Source organism: Crocodylus porosus, unplaced genomic scaffold (assembly GCF_001723895.1).
Source record: "Crocodylus porosus isolate Cpor-Errol unplaced genomic scaffold, CroPor_comp1, whole genome shotgun sequence".
Lineage (NCBI taxonomy): Eukaryota > Metazoa > Chordata > Crocodylia > Crocodylidae > Crocodylus > Crocodylus porosus.
In genome coordinates this window covers 51894331-51905062 of record NW_017728907.1, presented here as the reverse complement: position 1 = coordinate 51905062, position 10732 = coordinate 51894331, and positions in this window count along the sequence as shown.

Below are 10732 nucleotides of genomic sequence, written 5' to 3'. Positions count from 1 at the left end.
GGAGCAGGGGGTGGGACGGGGGGCTCATGCAGAGCCCTTCATGCAGCATGGGACAATGGGGGCAGTGGGAATTGCCCCCCTGCCCGGCAGCACCCAGTGAGTTGGGGCTTTTTTTCCCCAAGTGCCGGGAGCTGGGGTGGGGCAGGGCATCCATTGCTGGGCTGTGGAGGATGGGCCTGGCTGATTCGGAGATTCAGCCGAATCGATTCAGGACAGCGATTTGAATCACTGAACTGAATCCCCGTCCCCTGAATTGGCCGAATCCAAAGTGAATACTGGGCGCCTCTCACAGGCCTAGTGCGTGGGCGCCCAATGACCCTAGATAACAAGAACGTTTCAAATACAGCATGCGGAGCTGGCACAACAGTAAAATATGCCAAAACAGTGCCTAGCATCAGTGGCACCTAGCAGGACAAAGCAGAACCCAAAGGGATGGCTTGCTATGAAACTGTAATAATCACTACAATGACTGCTTACTGCCTAATTTTTTTATACATCTCAACTCTTGGTGAGCACTGCCAGTCAGATGGTTTGATAGGCATGTCACCCTTTTGGCTTCATACAGCCACCCCAGATGACCCCTCACATTTCCTAAGGTTGAGCTATGCATTAGTGTGGGTCTATTTTGCATTTCTTGCAAGTGACTGCATTAGAACAGGGCAGGAAGGCACATTCACTATATTCTTAATCCACTTCCCTTGATGTTGTGACATGGCTGGCTAGGGTGGAAGCCACTTCCCTAGAAATATTTTAAAGGTCCTGCATGGATGACACCTGCTCTGTCTGGACAGGCTCAGTCTGGGAGAGCAGAAGGCATTGACAGCATCAGCTTCCCCAAACCCTGCTCTTCAGCAAGGGCTGCCCCATGGCTCAGGGATGCAGTTTCCTCTCGCCGGCAGTGATAACGGCTTCCCCATCTCTAAGCCTGACAGGCCTGCACTATAGAGTGGCTGTGGAATTACAGGAACAAATACTTCTGAATATGAACTGTCCCCAGATCCCAAGCACACTGCCAAAGCAACATTAAGATACATCAATACAGCAGCTGGCATAAACTATACCCTTTTCCCTGGCTTCAGCTCCACTCCCTGCCTTTAATTAGAGGCACAGATTCCCTTGATGGGTGGGAATCATTTCTGCATGGAGGCTAGGCTCATATGTAGGTCCTACCTCAGTATAGTCAGCAACAGTGGTTTGTCCCTAACTTTTTGGGAGCTGGGATTAGCCACATTTTATTCTCTATGCCAGTGGTTCTCAGTCTTCTTAGACTTGAGGCACCCCTCATTTGACTCGCGACACCCTCCGTCGCTTTTGTGAATTGAGCAGCTCCCCATTTCATACACAAATTCATTTATTGCAGTATTTACCTCCTTGAAGAGGGGCTGGGCAATAGGGGCAGAGCAATGGGGATAAGCCTAAGCCTGCACTGAGCTCCTCATGTCTCGTGGCCTCAGCGCTCTGGGTGAGAATCACTGCTCTATGTTGCCTCCATTGGGCACCAATTTTCTAGCAAGCAGCTATGTGCGGCTGTGCCAGGATTTGACCCATACTGGTAAGAGCTGAACCCAGCTGGAGTTGGAGCCACAGCCCACTCTTGAAAGCCTTTGCTACTACCAAACTTTTTCCCACTCTTACTTTTTTCTCCTGATTCTTTCAGAAACTTTTATCTCCTCATTAACAAAGCAGAGATCTATCTTGCGCTGTGTGCCACTACTAATATTTTCACTGTATTTTAATAACTTTTTCCCATCTTCACACAAATGCCCAGCATTGCCTGATGCACTCCCATTCATGATGGCCTAACCATAGTAATGATGCCCATGTATCTTTGTAGTCAAGAGCATTATATACATTTTACATATATAGAAAACAAATTTTCTAGAGAGGCGAGTGATAAGAGTCGTTTTGTGCGGTATGCTATTTAATCTTCCCAGCGTCAGCTCTGACCCTTGTTGAGGAATTGAAAAGATGAAAAACAGCAAAAAAGTAATTTACCTTCCATTGTTTAGTCCATTCAGCTTTCAGAATCAGATTTAAATGGTTTGCATTAATTACTATGAAACCTCATGAGACTTAAAGATCTATCTTTCCCTCCGCACACTTACAAAAGATAGAGAGACTGTCTCAGTCAGCAGAATAAAGCCAGAATTCATTTATTTTTCCTTTGCTTTTTGGTTAAAAATCTGTTTTGTTAAAAACATTATAAATAAATAAAACTTTGCTTTCTGATCAGCAGAAAATTGTGTTAACTTGTACTGGAATCGCTGAGAAGTATATTTGAAGTTTTAACTTAGTTTCAGGGAACTTGAGAAACAATAGTAGTTAAACTATATGGCCTCACCTACACCCTGGAGCTGGAAAAACAACTCTTCCTTCCAGAGCAGAAGTTACAGGGAGCATATTGGTTTCTGTTTCTAAACAATACTCAATATGTTTTCACCGGCTTGGGTTATATTTTGGGGTGAAACAGCTGTAAAAAAATATTCTCATCAATGGTGAGCATTTTAGCATAGGGGAAAACGCCACCTTTTAAATGAAATGGGCCGTTAGGAAAGTAGTATTCTGAGCTGATGCAGAGATTTGGCATATTCAGGATGTGGGAAGGTTAACGCAAAATCTACCAGATATTGGCTCAGTTAGAACTATTGATTGGGCTGCAAATTAAAGTCCAGATGCACAGAGTTTCATTCTGTCTTGTGAAAGGTGGGAGACGGCTGTATTAATTGGTGCACCCCGGCAAAGATAGCTCTCAGCAGCGAATGCAAATTCTCCAGGGAATTCATCAGTAATTTTGCTTTGTTTTGTGGTGCGTTTGGCTACAGCACTGTTAAGCCTTGGGGTTTGGGGTTTGTTTTTTTTTTGTGTACAGACTGTATTTTTAATCTTTAAAGCTTCTGAGTCCTGCAGAGAAAGACATCAGAGAAAGACATCTATTCTGTATGGTCAGTGGCGGCTATCAGAGGAAAGACCACATATTTTTTGCGAGCAACTTTTTTTGTTGTTGAAAAATTAGGTTCTTCCGAATTTCATTTTTCTATGAAGGTAAAAAAAAAATCATCCCCATGGAAGAATCTCAGCAAAATGAATCTATTTGTTAATTTTTGGTAGATGTGGGCAAGGAGAATACCACACACAGAAATGGTACGCATATCCTCCTAGATAGGCTTTGATTTTCTCTTGTTGTTTTCTTGAATCTAAAGGACAAGTAATTTAACTGAAGTAGTCTCTTGCTCTTGAATACAGTGTTATTATCCCGTATTTGACATTTCTAACATAGAGGGGGAGAAGCCCTGGAAAATAGGAAGGAAAAAGAAATATGACGTGGACAAGGGGGTTGGGGTCAAAGTACATTCGACAGATCTGTAAGGTGTTGCTGTGCTGCCCTCATTTCTGCTCCAGAGACTATAGGCTCAAGCATGCAGGGCTCCACCCCGATCCATGCTGGGCTCTCTCTAAGCTGTGCCTTTGCATTAAATAGAAAAGGGGCTCCCAGTGGGCTTGTGGCAAATTGCAACTGGAGGCCGGAGTGGGTTAGAGTTTGGACACAGCTGAGAGAGGAAATGCAAACAAAAATGAAAATTAACCCTGCAGCCTGTCATGCAATACAAGGCTGTCAGAAATGCCCGGATCCCAAATGCATCAGGCTCCATTTTTGCTTGGACTATTTTGAGCGTTTTGCAGGTATTTTTTCCTTGACTACATTCCTGGTTTCAGTCAGTAAGATTGGTGTCCCAGTTAGGAGACAGGGAGAGGTAAACACAAAGACCTTTGAAGTAAATTACTCCCTGATTTATTTCCGTCTCACCTCTACAGGAGGTAATGTTGCTGCTATTTTTCATCACAGTGCTTGAAACATTAAAGTCTTAAACTAGGCATTTAGTTCCCCATTTTCAAAATATTTACTCACAGAGAATTGGAGATTCATTTTTATGGCATGAGCACGATAGTTTCCCGTTCTCCGGGTCTGAAAAACTGATGACAAGCAAATCCCTCAGTGTTTGCTGCCCACCTTTTAGGGTGAGCGTCACGGGGTCATTCTTACTGCAAGCATTTTGTTCTTATTGTGGACGCAGCGGCCCAAACTGATTCACTCTCAGCTCCCACTTGGTTGACAAGAGCCCACAATCTTTCTGGGTGGATGACTGAGTTGCCATCTGCGGGAATGGGATGGGCAACCTAGTGGGAGGGCAAGCTATTAGCCTCACCAGTTAGACTGCCTTCACTCCAGGGGTTCTGGTAGACCTGCCACACATCTGCAGACTCTGGAAGCACTGCATGGTGGTACTGTCCTGACTGTGGCGACCCCAGTATTTTCAAGGTCTGCAACTTCTGGGCAGCCAGCCTTATCAGGGCTTCCATCCCCAGCAGGGCAACTGACTGCTCATGGTAGAGCTAGGGTTGCCTGCAAGCCCTGGGCACAGGTCCCCAGGTCTGCTGTTATAAGGCAACCCTGCCACGTGGACGACTCCAGATGAGGTTTCCCAGGATTTCCAGACTTCTGAGCCAGCTGGGTAGCAATTCTATGTTGCATGTGCCAAAGATATATTGCTGACTGTGGTTTGCCAGTGACCCAAATGAGCTCTACATGCTTGCACTGGACTTCCCCCACCTTCTCCTAGATACCTATTTTCTGTGCTGTGACTCATATTAGATTCTCAAGATTTCCCCATATCCTCATTCTGGTGAGTTATGCACATGTCCCCAAATAATTTACCTACAGGTTTCTACCTGTTTGAAAAAGGAAACTGCTTCCAACGCCTCCCCTAGTGACATGGCTCAATTGTGGCAAAATGCCATAGTCTAGCCTTATAAAACTTCCAGCTTTGCATCTAACTGGGCATGTCTACACGTGTATTTATTCCAGCTTAAATTTACTGCGCAGTATGTTACTGCACAGTAAGCAGGAATAGGCCAGCATCTACAGTGCAAGTGCTAAAGTGCATTAATGCTGTGTGTGGTCTGACTTGTCAGTCCACACACACACTGTTACTGTGCAGTAAGGCATCTACACATGTGTTACTGCACAGTAACTAATCGGGCATAAATTTGATAACTGCATTGCGCAGGTATCAAATTTATGCTCAAGTCAGCGTAAGTCGCTATAGTTACTGCACAGTACGGGCATGCACATGTAGATGCGCAACCATACTTCACAGTAATTTCAGTTACTGCTCAGTAAATGCGCACATGTAGATGCGCCCACTGAGTAGCATGACACTGTGTTATGCTTAGGGACCGTACCATTCTTCATGAAATGCTTTAGTGGAAAAGTTACCGTCTTTTTGGAAGCCGGGTTTGTTCATCTGGGCTTTATAGTGTTACATGCCAGAGTTTGTATGTGAATTACATTAAGCAGAGAGAAAAACTGAATTATGCTGTGTGTGACCCAAGTACAAAGGTTCAAATAAATTTTTTCTTAAACATTGCTTTTGTGATTACGTTTGTGATTATACAGTCTTTTAATAAAATATAATGACTGTGATATTACATATTCAAAGCAAAGGTCAGGTAATTAATTCAGACATCATACTGTTTTCTCTTGCAACTTTCTAAAATATTCTTCTGGGTTTGGAATAGCTGCCTTTAATTCTCTACATTCAGTGTAATCTGCATATTTGGGAACAGTTACATTAAGTATGGTGAACAGTTATGTGTAATAAGATTATTTTCCAAATTGCATGCTCTACATTGAATGTATTTTAGTCATGGATGGCTATTTTTATAGACTGAGGCTTCTGTCTGGTATTCTTTGTTCAAGAAGTGAACCCCAGGGCATGTTTCGGGTATTAAAAAACTTTGCATATAAGTTATCCTAAGTCTTTATTGAAGTTCTGACCCTTCAATTAGCTGAGGAAATCTACCCTGAGGATCATAGAGAAAGAGAGAAAAAATCTGGCATGACTGAATTAAAGAAGTCCGTAGGTAAAGATAATGGAAAAATAATTGATTTGATATTCAGCTTTTCATTCAAATAAGCATACACTTGAAGACCCTTCTCCAAACACAACGAGGCCAGTTTGGTTCTTTAAGTTATGAACAAACTACAGTAAGCAAAATCCAAGCAGAAATCAAATCATCCTCAAAGATGGCCTTTTGAGTAGTTTACAGACACATATAAAGGAAGATACATACAAAGGCTTGAGAATTAATACGGGCAAAGAATTCAGCAACTGAGTTTTGACATCCCCATTTCCCTAGATTCAAATCACCTTCAACTGCCATTGGAAGAAACATACTGCTATGCAATTAGGAACACACTCAGGCACTTGGCATCTTGCAGTGTCCAAACAGGGGCTCCTATCATCAGGGTAGTGTAAATGCACGCGCATCTATTGCTACGCACAGCCATCCTGCCCGTTCTCTTCTGGCAGTATACTTGTGTCTTCTCTCTTCCTTTTGTTAATAAGCCTAGTGGTGACTCCCTCCTTTGCTGCCCCTGCCTAGCCAGGCTTGCTGTTTTTATGATCGTTAAAAACCTAGCAGAGGACCTATTCATAATAGCCCACTTGAGCTACGCTTAATAGGAGTACCAAGGTCTTCTGCTGTGAATTTGACATTTTATTACCTTTGATGAGATGCACATTTAAAAATGTCTAAGGCACTTCTTTGTCCTATGTTAAAGCTCAATGAAAATCATTATCTTCTGGTCCATTGACCAGGTTACTGTGAGTGGACACAATGCCGTCAGTGGAAATTGAAGCTTGACTACAGTTAAGGGTTTCAACTTTATACTTTTTCTAGTGGGGGGTGGGGGGGAAAGCTTCTCTCTTCCTTTCAGCTGACTACCCACCAGTCATTAACTTCTCTAATAAACTGGATATAGTGTCTCACAAGGCTTGGTAATATATTCCTCACTTTTTCCTTTGTCACACATTCACTTCGTAATGCTCTCGGTAGAGGATCTGATACAAATAGGGCCTACCTGCAATGTGACACTAGTTCCCTGCACTTCGGTACAAATCGATTCCAAATGGGTATTCCCATTTATTCTGGCAGCCTGGGATAATGACTGACCCGATGTTTCTTGCAGATCACTTTCAGCCCAGGGATAAATAAAGGGTCAAAACCAAACAACGTAAAAAAAATTAGAAGCAAAATAAACCATTGTTAATTGTTAATTGTAGGAATGAGTCTTTGACAGCCATGACTCTGACTGCTGCTGCATATTGTTTAAAGCAAAAGTTCCCACATGTACTGATCATCCATGCAATTAAAAAGTATTTTCTGCCATGAGATACAGTTTCTATTGTGATATTTTTATATAGCTGGAGTTAATGCTGGATATAATCTACATCCAATCAATGGTATTGTGCATCATCAGATGAGAAACATATTCAACATAACTACTGTTAGTTCCTGTTTAAAGCCTTAATCAGAGCCTGTGCCAACATGTAATCACATTACAGAATAAATTGTTGTAAAGTGTGCAGAGGAGATGCTAAGACATGCTAAGAGACTGCTTTCCTTCTCTGAAAAGTATTATTGAGAGATTTTCTTGGAAATGTCTCAATTGGCCAAGTAACTATAACAGAACATACTGTAATGAGAGCAGGATAAGAATAGAATAGTAAAGGAATTGGTCGACAGGTCCTGCTCGGTGTAAATGAAATTGTCTTGTGTTCCCTGGGATAGCGCTGGACTTATGAATCACTTATGTCCATACAAGTCGAATTAGGATGAAATGGTGCCAGATCTTGTGCCATGCTTTACTCACAAGTGTTTGCAATGAAGTTGGGAGATTGGAAGGTGACTGGAAGTAGTGCCTTGAGCATGAACAGCCCCACCTGCGAGAGCCATTGGGTTGCAGAGACACCTAGAAAGGTATGGTCCCTTCCCTGATTCCTCCTGGCTCTGTCTAGGGAGGGCAACGCTTTTCTGGCAGCCTTTGCTGAGAGTGAATGAAGCTACTTTTCTCCCTGCTGTCACATTGTACTCTACCCATTCACCACCCCCTTCCCCTTGCAGTCTCCAGACTTGGGTAGCACGTGCTTGCCCCCGTGAGCCTGGCGAGAGCAGGGAACTATCCCAGGAGCGATCTGATTTCGTTTACCACCCCCGCAGTGGAGTGTAATCAGGTGTAATCTAGCCCAATGCTGCCCACCTGAGAAAAAAGTAGGGTCAGGCCCAAGCCAAAGGTAGAAGCACAGCATGAGGCTGCAGTGATGTGCACCTGTTCTCAAAGCCATCGCAGGACTGGAGAAGCGATGAGGAGCAAGCCTGAGAGCCATGATGAGACAGAGGGACGATGAGGTAACTTGATGCATAGCCAACATGCTTACTTTCCTCTGCACCTCGGCCAGACATGGGCCAAAGCCCAGTCTTGTCAGGCCTTTAAAAGAGAGCGGGGGTTACACCGAGTAAACCTAAGAGCTGGTGAGTCCTGCATCATCTCGTAATGCCTAAGGTGTATGCAGACATCTGCAATCACCATATGTAATAGTATTCAAAGTGGCTGCTTAGTACCTGTCCTGGTGTTTTCTGCCATGGATTTCCCTTCTTGGTTGCTGCCGGGGTTCATCTCATCCCTTGTCTCTGCTCCTGGAGGTGACCTGCAGTCTGCGCACATCCACCAACACCCCCGAGGCACAACATCTCAACGGTTTCTTTCCAACCTCAGTCTCCCCAGGGAACACAGTCCAGAGAAGCTCATATCTGCAGCAGCCCTGATCATGGAGGGGGCAACTGGCACCTCCCAGCATGATAGGGAAGTCAAGTAGCCTGAATCCAAAGAGGCACTCAAATCTGGGACATAACCCTTATGGGAGACACATCTTAGTACTGCAGTATTTAGCTTCTGAGTCTACAGGGCTGTTTCCAGCTCCTCTATCTGCAAGCCTGTCTCCACTGGCCATCGTTTACTTAGCTCTCAGGCAGTGATTGTATGCAGCCTGCAAAGCTGCTTGCCCTTAACAGAAGCCCTCTGCAGAGCTTCGGAGACCTCTACTGAGCATGCCTAGCTACTGCCATCTCCCCCACCCCACCAAGTGCCTCTATCTAAATTGCTCTACTCTGATCTCTGCATGTACACAGAGATGTGGAGGCTTCAACGCAAAACCCCTGGCAACACGGAGCCCAAATGCGGCAGTCTGAGCACGAGGGCTGCAAAAACATGTGTAACTTCCTTGGGCATTGTTGCTCCATAGTATATAGGTCACTAGCAGAACTATGATTTCAGCATTTCCCCCCCAACCTGAATCCGCTATTGCACAAATTTTGAATAAAATAATTTGCAGCCGCTCCCAATCAGTTGTGTCAGCGGATTTTGTTCATTTTTGAGGCCCAGCAGGGATGACAGTCTATTTGTTATTAGAGTAATAAATAAACAAGGAACTTGTCAGAGGCAAAACTGGTACATGTGCCTTTGTAAGATAAATGCTACCTTTGAATAGACAAATATTTACGGTCTTAGAGACCGAAGTTGTCAACCTAGCTAAAGGCCTTATATGGCAATATTACAGCAAAAAAATGGAGAGTCTGAGCTCCTTCTAATGAAGGGGGCAAAACAGGAGCTACCCAACTAATTTATCAACAGATGTCCTAGTAACAAGCAAAGCATTATAAAAAAGCTGCAACCTTTTAACCTTGTGCCATAAAAATTAACGGTAATAGTCATGTTTTCTACAGGGGAGTTTAGGCTGAACTTTGTGTAAACAGGGCGGTTGGTTGGTTTAAAGAAGTCTAACATAATAAATGTAAGGAAGTATAACATTGCCTCTGACTGTGTGTTTTGAGGAGTGTGTTTCATGTTCTCTGGTAAGAATTTGAATTCTCTGGCATCTTGAGTGGTCAATTTTCTTACTGTCTCAAAGCATCGAGGAGCAAAACTGCTGCTAAAAATCAGTACGACTTGGCCTTTCTGAACCAGTTAGTCTCTAAGGTGCCACCCTATCCTGTCTTCTGCCTGACTTCAAACTAACAGAGCTAATGACTTCTTGCCACGTTGTCAGGTGCCTTCAAAAACCTACTTTTGAGTCTACTTTTTTTTTTCAGAAAGAGCAAAACAATGTCCCAAAGTTTCTTAGTATGGTCATTATGACTGAACCAAGAGGTGGCTTCATATTTCAGGAATGAAGAATAACTGCCTGTTGCACAAGGGTAAATTAGGGCCTTGTTACACGTAGCACTTTGAGCTGCTTCAATGCTGATCAGTATTAGCGCTTGTTCGAGTTTGGAGCAGTGACACCTTAAAGCTAAAAACGGTCTCTGACTATCTCCCACCTGCACAGCTGTGACTTGCCATGAGGCTTGGTGCACTCGGGAGGGGGGAGCACTGTGGGAAGGTGCTTCCAGGAGAGCCACTGCCTCTGCCCTGGGAAGGATGGCCCAGCTCATGGGGACCTGATCTGGCCCCCTACCCTTCTTCCCCTTCCCCCCTAGACCTCACTCCTAGACCTGTCCATGGCCCCTGACCTGGCTAGTTGGCATGTGCTTGGCAGGCTGTTTTCATGGTGTTTTACCCCTGGGGATGGGAGGGAGAGTCTGGTTGGTGCCAGAACTGACCCCTGGGCGGCAGAGTACAGGGGGTGGGAAGTTGGTCCACCCAGAACATGAGGGTGGGGGTGGGGACACTGCATCCTGGGAAGCTGGAGGACTGCAGCTTGAGCAGCTCATGGGTGGGGAGTGGTCACACATTAAGGAAAGGCAAGCTGGGTAATACAGAGCAGAGAGAAACCTGCCCTGGAGTGGTATAACTTTATGCCACCTAAAGTGTGCTTTAAACTAGTTTTAGGTA